This window comes from Dermacentor variabilis, chromosome 9, assembly GCF_050947875.1.
Source record: "Dermacentor variabilis isolate Ectoservices chromosome 9, ASM5094787v1, whole genome shotgun sequence".
Classification (NCBI taxonomy): Eukaryota; Metazoa; Arthropoda; class Arachnida; order Ixodida; family Ixodidae; genus Dermacentor; species Dermacentor variabilis.
In genome coordinates, this window is record NC_134576.1 from 41,383,305 (window position 1) to 41,391,428 (window position 8,124).

Here is an 8,124-nt window from a genome sequence, read left to right on the forward strand (position 1 = left end):
GGACCTTGGTTTGTTATGTGTGTGAGGTTGGCGTTGAAGCGTTACGTGCTTTATGAAACTTCAGAATAGGAAAAAGAAGGCACTACTGATACAAGACATAGATAGTTGTACTTCTAGTGGCTTGACAATCAAATTTTATTGAAGGCTTGATTATGCGTTGCTCGTTTATGTGCTCATTGAAATGCGTTTTAGGACTTTAAAAACACAAACTTACTTGTGGCAGGAAAGGTTGCTGCTTCACCGCTGTAGTCTGGTGTCGCAAAATGGGCAAGTGGAAAGCCACGCCGTAACTACCGTAACGCTTCGGAAGCGGTACGTCAACATACAATGAAGCAAACTCGTAGGAGGCCTCAGTCATCCCTGCTAGCAGTGCAGCAGATGTATGTACTTAAAAGTACTTGAAGACGTTCAGCAATACTGACAGCCGACGCAGCCTTTCGAAAGAGCGAGACAGTTCACAATTAAGTGCCTGTCGTTTGGAAAGTGCTAGGATTAGAATTAGATCTGAATATTGCACTATTTTTCAGTTGTTAAATACTAAAGGCTCATGTACAGTTTGCATGAAATCAGTAACTAGGCTAGCTCTTCACCGTAAGAGGTGGCTAAAAAAGGCAACTTCACACTTCTCAAACATGACAAACGAATAAAATCAATTTTTCTTTCTCTTCAAACAGCAGATGACACACCTGAGGACAGTGTATTCACGAAAAGATTTTGAAACATACCCGAAGTTTGGCTTAACATTCTGCCAATCAACAGTCGACGAGCAAGGGACGCCTCCACGTGGGAACTGTCTTCGTCATGGCCCTCACAAATATGTTTGATGGTTGAAACGTTGGCTACAAGCTGAGCCTTCCCTTTCTCACCTCTGTTACTCATATGAAGTGTGTTGTATCGTCATGGCACCGCACGTGCCTATGAAGCTGGGTGCACCTACTGTAATCACTTTCTTCCCTTACTCTCTATTTGTCCCTTCCCCTTGCACGCGATACCCGGAATAAACGTTCTTTGCTCGGTTGATCTTCTTGGGAGTACGTGGTTAATTCAAAGTGCTCGTTTCCTTGCAACCTCTTTGACTTGTTCGAAGACACAAACCATGATGTTTTTTCAACATGAAACCGTAAATTTCATTTTCCAAGGATCCGTGAGCATTAATTGGGTATACTTAGATGTTTATTTAGTGTCCTTGTTTACACACAATATTTGCAGAGGTCCTTGGAAGCACTGTGATCTCCATAACGTTCCTCGCTTCCCTTTGAGAATCCCACTTGTGTCAAAGCCTTTACTGCTGCACTTGAACACTAACTGTGCAGCAGAAATACCAAGAACACACAATATGTAATCTAAAATTTAGCATAACGTTGTTTTTTTCTCTATATTTCGTGCCTATCACCAATCTGTTATGAAAACAATGCGACATTGCAGCTCGAGCTTGCCTTAATGATAGTACATCTTTGCCGAGCACTTATTATGTTTCTTTTTTTTAATCTAGCTGAAGTCGTCAAAGGCGAACAACATACGTATAGTAAGAAATGCGTCAAACAGCACTGTATGCCATACAAGTACAATTGTAGCCTAGCACAAATATCGTTGTCTGAAGCTTCCTCCTCCTTAGTTTAGCGGCATGCCAAACACGATGAGAAAACTTTGCTCGATTTTAGCTTTAAATTCCGTTAAATAGATTATTATCTGTGTTTCTGTATGTTGTAAACTCGGTGACAGAGCATTAACTCCACCTGTCCTGTACCAAAAATGTGTCCATGTATTGCTTCATTCACGATTGACAATAAACGATGTAAGCTTACTTGTCTGACGTGCTTTTTTGCCAGTTGAGGCCTGTCGGTCACTTGGCGATATAATAAAGGTATCTGTAGTCATTTTGCAGTACCCTACACATGAGCACCTCCTGGAAAGCAGTAGCAAAATGCCCAAAAACAGCGAGCGAGCAACGTAACGAGCCCCACCAGCTGCTATTGTAGCGGCCACATTTCTCATTATGTAATGATTATGTTAATTTTGATTTTGCCAGCCCCATCTCTCGGTCACATGCTTTAGTTCACAACGCCACCACTACTCTTATTTCCATTGCACTGTGAAAAGTACAGTTTCCCTTCTCTAATATCATAGGTGTTCTGTGGTAATATTCGCGAACGGGGTGCTCATTTCCTTCGAGCAGCGTCACGCAGGTTTGTTTTATTTAGATAACAATAATATCTCAGCCAGCTTATATATCCCATGTTCGATAGCTGCCACCAAACGAACCTGTTTAGAAGGAATTTCATCAGCTGCTGCATTTTACTGGCATAATGGATGCACGGCTGCCATTGTTAGTGATTTGCTGCATCAGGCCGTGTAATGATATGTTGCTTCAAAAAAAAAAAAGTGCTAGGTAGCGCAAAAATTCATCACTAGAACAAAATACAGTCTGCTTGGAGGCCACCCACAAATGCAGATTTACTTTGCAGCCTCTGGGCTTGTGCACCGGTGAGTAACAAAGCATGGCTTCACATTCTCAACTTTGAATTTCTTTGCGTGCGAGGGGGATAAAAGATTCCTGAAGTCATTTCGTAAAAGTGGAAAGTAATAATTATTATAAGGTTACTGTTCTTCAAACGCAATTCAAATGAGGCTCTTGTTATTTTGTCACGTTGCTAAAATTCCTAACACAGAGTACAGCATAAATAATAAATAGTTTTGGCTATTTCTGCATACATCATACATTGTGATAAATTCACTGCATACTAGTGGCAGACATACTTCCTTTGATAAAGTTAGATTATTTGCATTTTACTGGCGTTTTACTGGCTTAATGGCTACATACACGGCTTCCGTCGTCAGTGATCTGCCGCGTGTGGTCATGTAATGATGGGTTGCTTCAAAAAAATTTGCTAGCTAGTGTGAAAACTCGTCGCTGGAACCAAGCACAGTCTGTTTGGAAACTACCCAAGGAAGCGGATTAACCTTGCAGCCTCTGGGTGTCTGCACCGGTGAGTAAAAAAACACTGATTCGAATTTTTAACTTTGAAGTTCTTCGGTTGCAAGGAGGATAAAACAGATTCCTGTAGTCATTTTTTTTTTCAAAGTGGAAAACTATAATAAGGTTATTGCTCTTCAAAGACAATTCAAACAAGGCCCTTGTTGTTTTGTCACATTGCTAAAATTCCTAATAACGAGTACAGTATAAAAAATAGTTTTGGCTGTGTATGCATGAATGATACACTGCGATAAATTTACTGGACATTAGTGCAGATGTACTTCCGGTGATACAATTGGATTAAGAGCATTTGATACAGAATAAAATTACTGTGTTTATTACCTAGTGTCTGGCAGCAAAAAATGTCATCTAATTGAGGCTTCACTAAGCACAGCCCACACAAAGACACCATTTTGTGTGTGTGTGTGCTTTCTTGTCATGGAACATTTTGTGCACTGTTCTAGTCATACATGGATCACACGCTCACTCACACTTACACAATAGTAAATGAGCGTCTTTTTTCTTTAGACTCCAGCCTCCAAGATGCTGCTCACAGTTGTTCATCCCTTCGGACTCTATTGTCTCTGGACATGCAAGTAAACACTGAATGTATCACCAGTGGCAGTAACATCAAGGGCCAAAATCCTCACAAGGTATGTTTCTGGACACCAACTAGAATCGTGATTTGTGCATTTATTTGACTCACTTTTGTTTCACCAGTTTTTGTTCGCATATTTATCATGGCTTCATCATTTCTCTTTTCAGGAAGACGGATAAAACAGAGGTTATTATAATGCAAGCTGCCCACGCTGAGCCATAAGAAGCTCAACGGTCACCATAATGACAACAGGTCCTCTTGAACTATGTTGCTCACCATGAAATGTTTGCAAGTTTACCAGATAGAGGGTTGTGAGCCCTATCAGGAAAGCAGCAGTCTACAGTTTTGTATCGTACCCAGCAGGAATGCTAAAATTTGACATACAAGCTTACTTGCTTTTAAGGGCGTTTTATGACAATGAGAGAAGTAACATGTTGAGTACCAACTTGTTTCTTTTCTCGTCATTATAGCCATCACAACTAGAATAGAAAACACTGCAGCAAGCTCCTACTCGCTAATGCACAAACTCTGTCATCTATTATTTGCAAATCAGATTGACAGGCATTACCACCAACTATCACATGCTCCTTCATAGCATTAGTTTGTTACATGAAACTGCAAAGAATTTTAATACCTTCAAAACCGCTCAGTGCAATTTTGTGGAAATGATGCTTCATGTTGACTGAAACTCTGGCAGTCACTCTTCACCTTATTATTCTGTCTTTTTATTTAAAGTGCACTCAGGGCCATGTGCCATTAAAGAGGGTAGTCGTTACAAAGTAGTAAAGCAAACAAACAAACAAGTGCGGTGAGTTCTGGTAATTTAATAATTCTCCTGATTATACAATGTTAGCTAATGTTTTGTGAAAAAGTTTATCACTGATGGCTATGATACTTGAGGGTAAGTAGTTGCATTCCCGAGATGTACAGGGGATGAAAGATTGAAAGAAAGACATTGTGTAACATGAATCTATTCCTACCTTACTGTGATGATCGAAGCGTTTTGAAATGTACTGAGGCCGCAGTACGAAGTCGTGAAGTGTGGTGCGATGAAAAATTTTATGAAATAGCAAAAGACGGGCGGCTTTGTGGCGGTTGGCTAGTGGAATAAGTGCTAGGCTAGTTTTAATTGAGGTTAAACTCGCAGCGCAGTTATAATTAGGAATAATGAAACAGTTATTTTTTACTAGTTCAGGTGAAGTAACAAGATTAATGCAACTGGGATCCCATATTGCAGATGCGTATTCAAGTTTTGAGCATATTAGAGTCTTGTAAAGCTGTACTTTTAATGTAGACTGTGCTATGGAAAAGTTGTGCCGTAAATACCCGAGAATATGCTTAGCATCGTTAATGATGTACTCTATATTAATGGTCCACTTTTAGTTATTTGTAATGTACAGCAAGATATGACAAAATCTAAGGGAATGTTGTTAACATGAGAAGTGCTATGATTAGAATTAGATATGGATACGCACATTATTTTACATTTGTTAATTGCCAGAGGTTCATGTACAGTTTGCATGAAATCAATAACTAGGCTAGCCCTGCACCATAAGAGATAGCTAGAAAAGGTATGTTTCCACAATCAGCCTACTTCACACTTCTCAAACAGACAAATCACTAAAAATACTTTTTCTTTTTTTTCAAACAGCACATGACAAACCTGGGCACAATATCTTCTCAAGAAGTTTTTTAAATATGCTCGAAGTAAGTTTGACATAAAGGGACACTAAAGGGAAATACTTAGTCAAACTAAAGTGATAGATTAGTGCTAGAAAATCTCTAGGGCTTCAATATAATCACGAACAGGGCCTTAATAATATCGAGGTAAATGCAGGACGTGATTAGAAGCTCCCCCAGGACATTCAAGCACTTGCCCGATGACGAAAGCACTCCTCAGTTAAATTCTATCACTGGTACTCAACTACTCGTTGAAAAGAACATCCTCGTATTGCATTATAAGATGAAACAAAATGCTACTTGTCCAGTACCATTTCATGTTTAGAAAAAAGAACTCATTGAAATGACCATTGACAACGACGCGGGCAGTCGTAAGGTTTCCTTTTAGCTTGATTCTGCGCCGTCAACGCTTTCGTGTTTCAGTACTTTCCTGATCGCATAGTGCTACACTAGTTTTGCTGGCTTGCGAAATTCACACTAACTGCAAGTAGCAGAGAATTTCATGTGATGTCGCGGGATGCCCGAATGGTTTACAGCACTTTACCAAAACGAAGCTGCAGTGGTGAATCCCCCACTCCGTCTAGGCTCAGTGCCGCCATCTGTTGGGCGCCGCTTTACTCACTGCGGTGATGGCATATACAACATCACCACTCCCGGGGTTGGGTGGTGGGAGATTCGGATTTCAAAAAAAGGTATTCGGACCCTTTAGATACAATTTTCTCGTAAGCTTAGTCTTTTCTTGGCACGAAACAAGCGTTGCGAGGTTTCTGTAATGGTATTTAAACAGTCTATGTCGACTTAGTATTTGTCTTTAGTGTCCCTTTAACATTCAGCCAATCAACAGTGGACGAGCAAAGGACGCCTCAGCGTGGGAACTTCATGGCCCTGACAAATGTTGGCTTGTTGAAACGTTGGATCCAGGCTGAGGTGTTCCTTGCTCACCTCCGTTTGTCATTTGAAGTATTCATCTCCTAGCAACTTCTTAGCCTTGTTTAAATACACAAACGGAAATTTTTTTTTTCAACATGAAACCGTAAATTGCATTTTCCAAGGATCGATAAGCATACTTATATGTTTATTTAGTGTCCATGTTTATTCACGTAATATTTGCAGAAGACCTAGCTTGCAAGCACTGTTGTCTTCATAACATTCCTTGCTTTCCTACGAGTACTCCACTTGTGTCAGTCTTTACTGCCGCATCTGAACACTAAATATGCAGCATAAGTATCAAGAGCAGACATTATGTGCTGCAGAACAAGCATGAAGTTTTTTTTTTCCTACCCTACGTGCCTCTCGCCAATGTGTTATGAAAACAATGAGACATTGTAGCTAGAGCTTACCTTGCTGAAAGAGCATCTTTTCCAAGCACTTTTTGTTTTTTTAATCTATCTGAAGTCGTCTAACGCAGACAATATATGTATAGCATGAAACACATTAAGCAGCACTGCACGCAACTACAAGTACGAGAGTAGCCCAGCATAAATGTCATTGAAGTATTGTTCTCCCTTGCTTTACCGGCATGTCAAACAGGATGAGAAAGCTTCACTTGATTTTGGCTACCTGTGTTTCTGTATGTTGTGAACTTGTTGAGTGACAGCGTTCAGTCCACCTGACCTATACGAAAACTGTGAGCATGTACTGCTTCATTCACCACTGACAATAAACAATGTAAGCTTACTTGTTTCAAGTGCTTTTTTTGCCAGTTGGACTCTCGGTCACCTGGCAACATATTAAAGATATCTGTAATCATGTTAGAGTACTGTACACACAAATACCGCCCCGAAAGCGGTAACAATATGCCCAAAACAAGGGAGTGAGCAGGGCGACAAGCCTACGAGACATTCATTTAAGGGATCGCCAACTGTTTATGCGCAGGTGCGAAAGAGAAAATCTGGGGACTTTTGCTTCTTGAACATATGACACAGCCTAGGCATTACGAAGGTTTCTCAGTGCATGTTGTAGGTGTTTGTCCCTAGGCACGCCGGAATTGCAGAGTGGAGTCGAGTTGTGGCGTTTTTCGCTGGTTAATCTGGAGCGCGTTCGCGCTTTCCATTGGTCGCTTCGGATCAACTCGCTCCACGCCGTAACGCTCTCACTTTTTCCGCCACCGAGGCATGGATTTGGGCGGAAATAGCTCACGTCACTTCCGGCTTCAAGCGAAATCGGTACCTGATCGGTATGCACAACATTGTGTTGCTTCGCAGAATGGCTGCAATTGGTGATGCTGTAGAGCTTGCGTTTAGCGATGAGAGCTCTGATGACAGCGATTACGAGGTTATGCAGGTGCTATACGAAGCCTTCTATGTACGTTGTCCATGCACAATCGTTGTGGGCGCGACATAGAAATGACGGAATCTGCAACTGCTGCAGTCAAATTACGCACGGGGGCAACCGCTCCTAAAAACTTCAGGCCTGCGCACTATGCAAGTGACGTCACATACGGTAGGCGGATGGCTGCGTCGCTCGCTTCCACCGTCACGCTTGGTGTCGCTTTTTTAGGATGGTTTAGTCCCGCCCTATTGACTGCTGTATTCAGCGTGAGTGTAACCGCTATACAAGCATGAAAAAAAAGATAGGCATGCGCTCATTTATAAAGAAAGGCAGAACCTGCTGTGAAAGAGCTAAGTGGCTGGCCAGCTGCAGTGCACTTTTTAAAGAAGATTGACAAAGTACTCTAGGGGAGTGAATAACTGCGATACAAAATGCGGGGGGACTTCTGCAGAGCAGTTGTTTGGCTGGCTTCCGCTTCATCGGTGCGCGCCGCATGAATTTGCGGTCATGGAGGCAACACCTGATGCTCATTACCTTCATGGAACATGTATAATAGTACCCACTGCAGCTTTCTGAGATTGTTGCTCCCATGGGGCTGTTA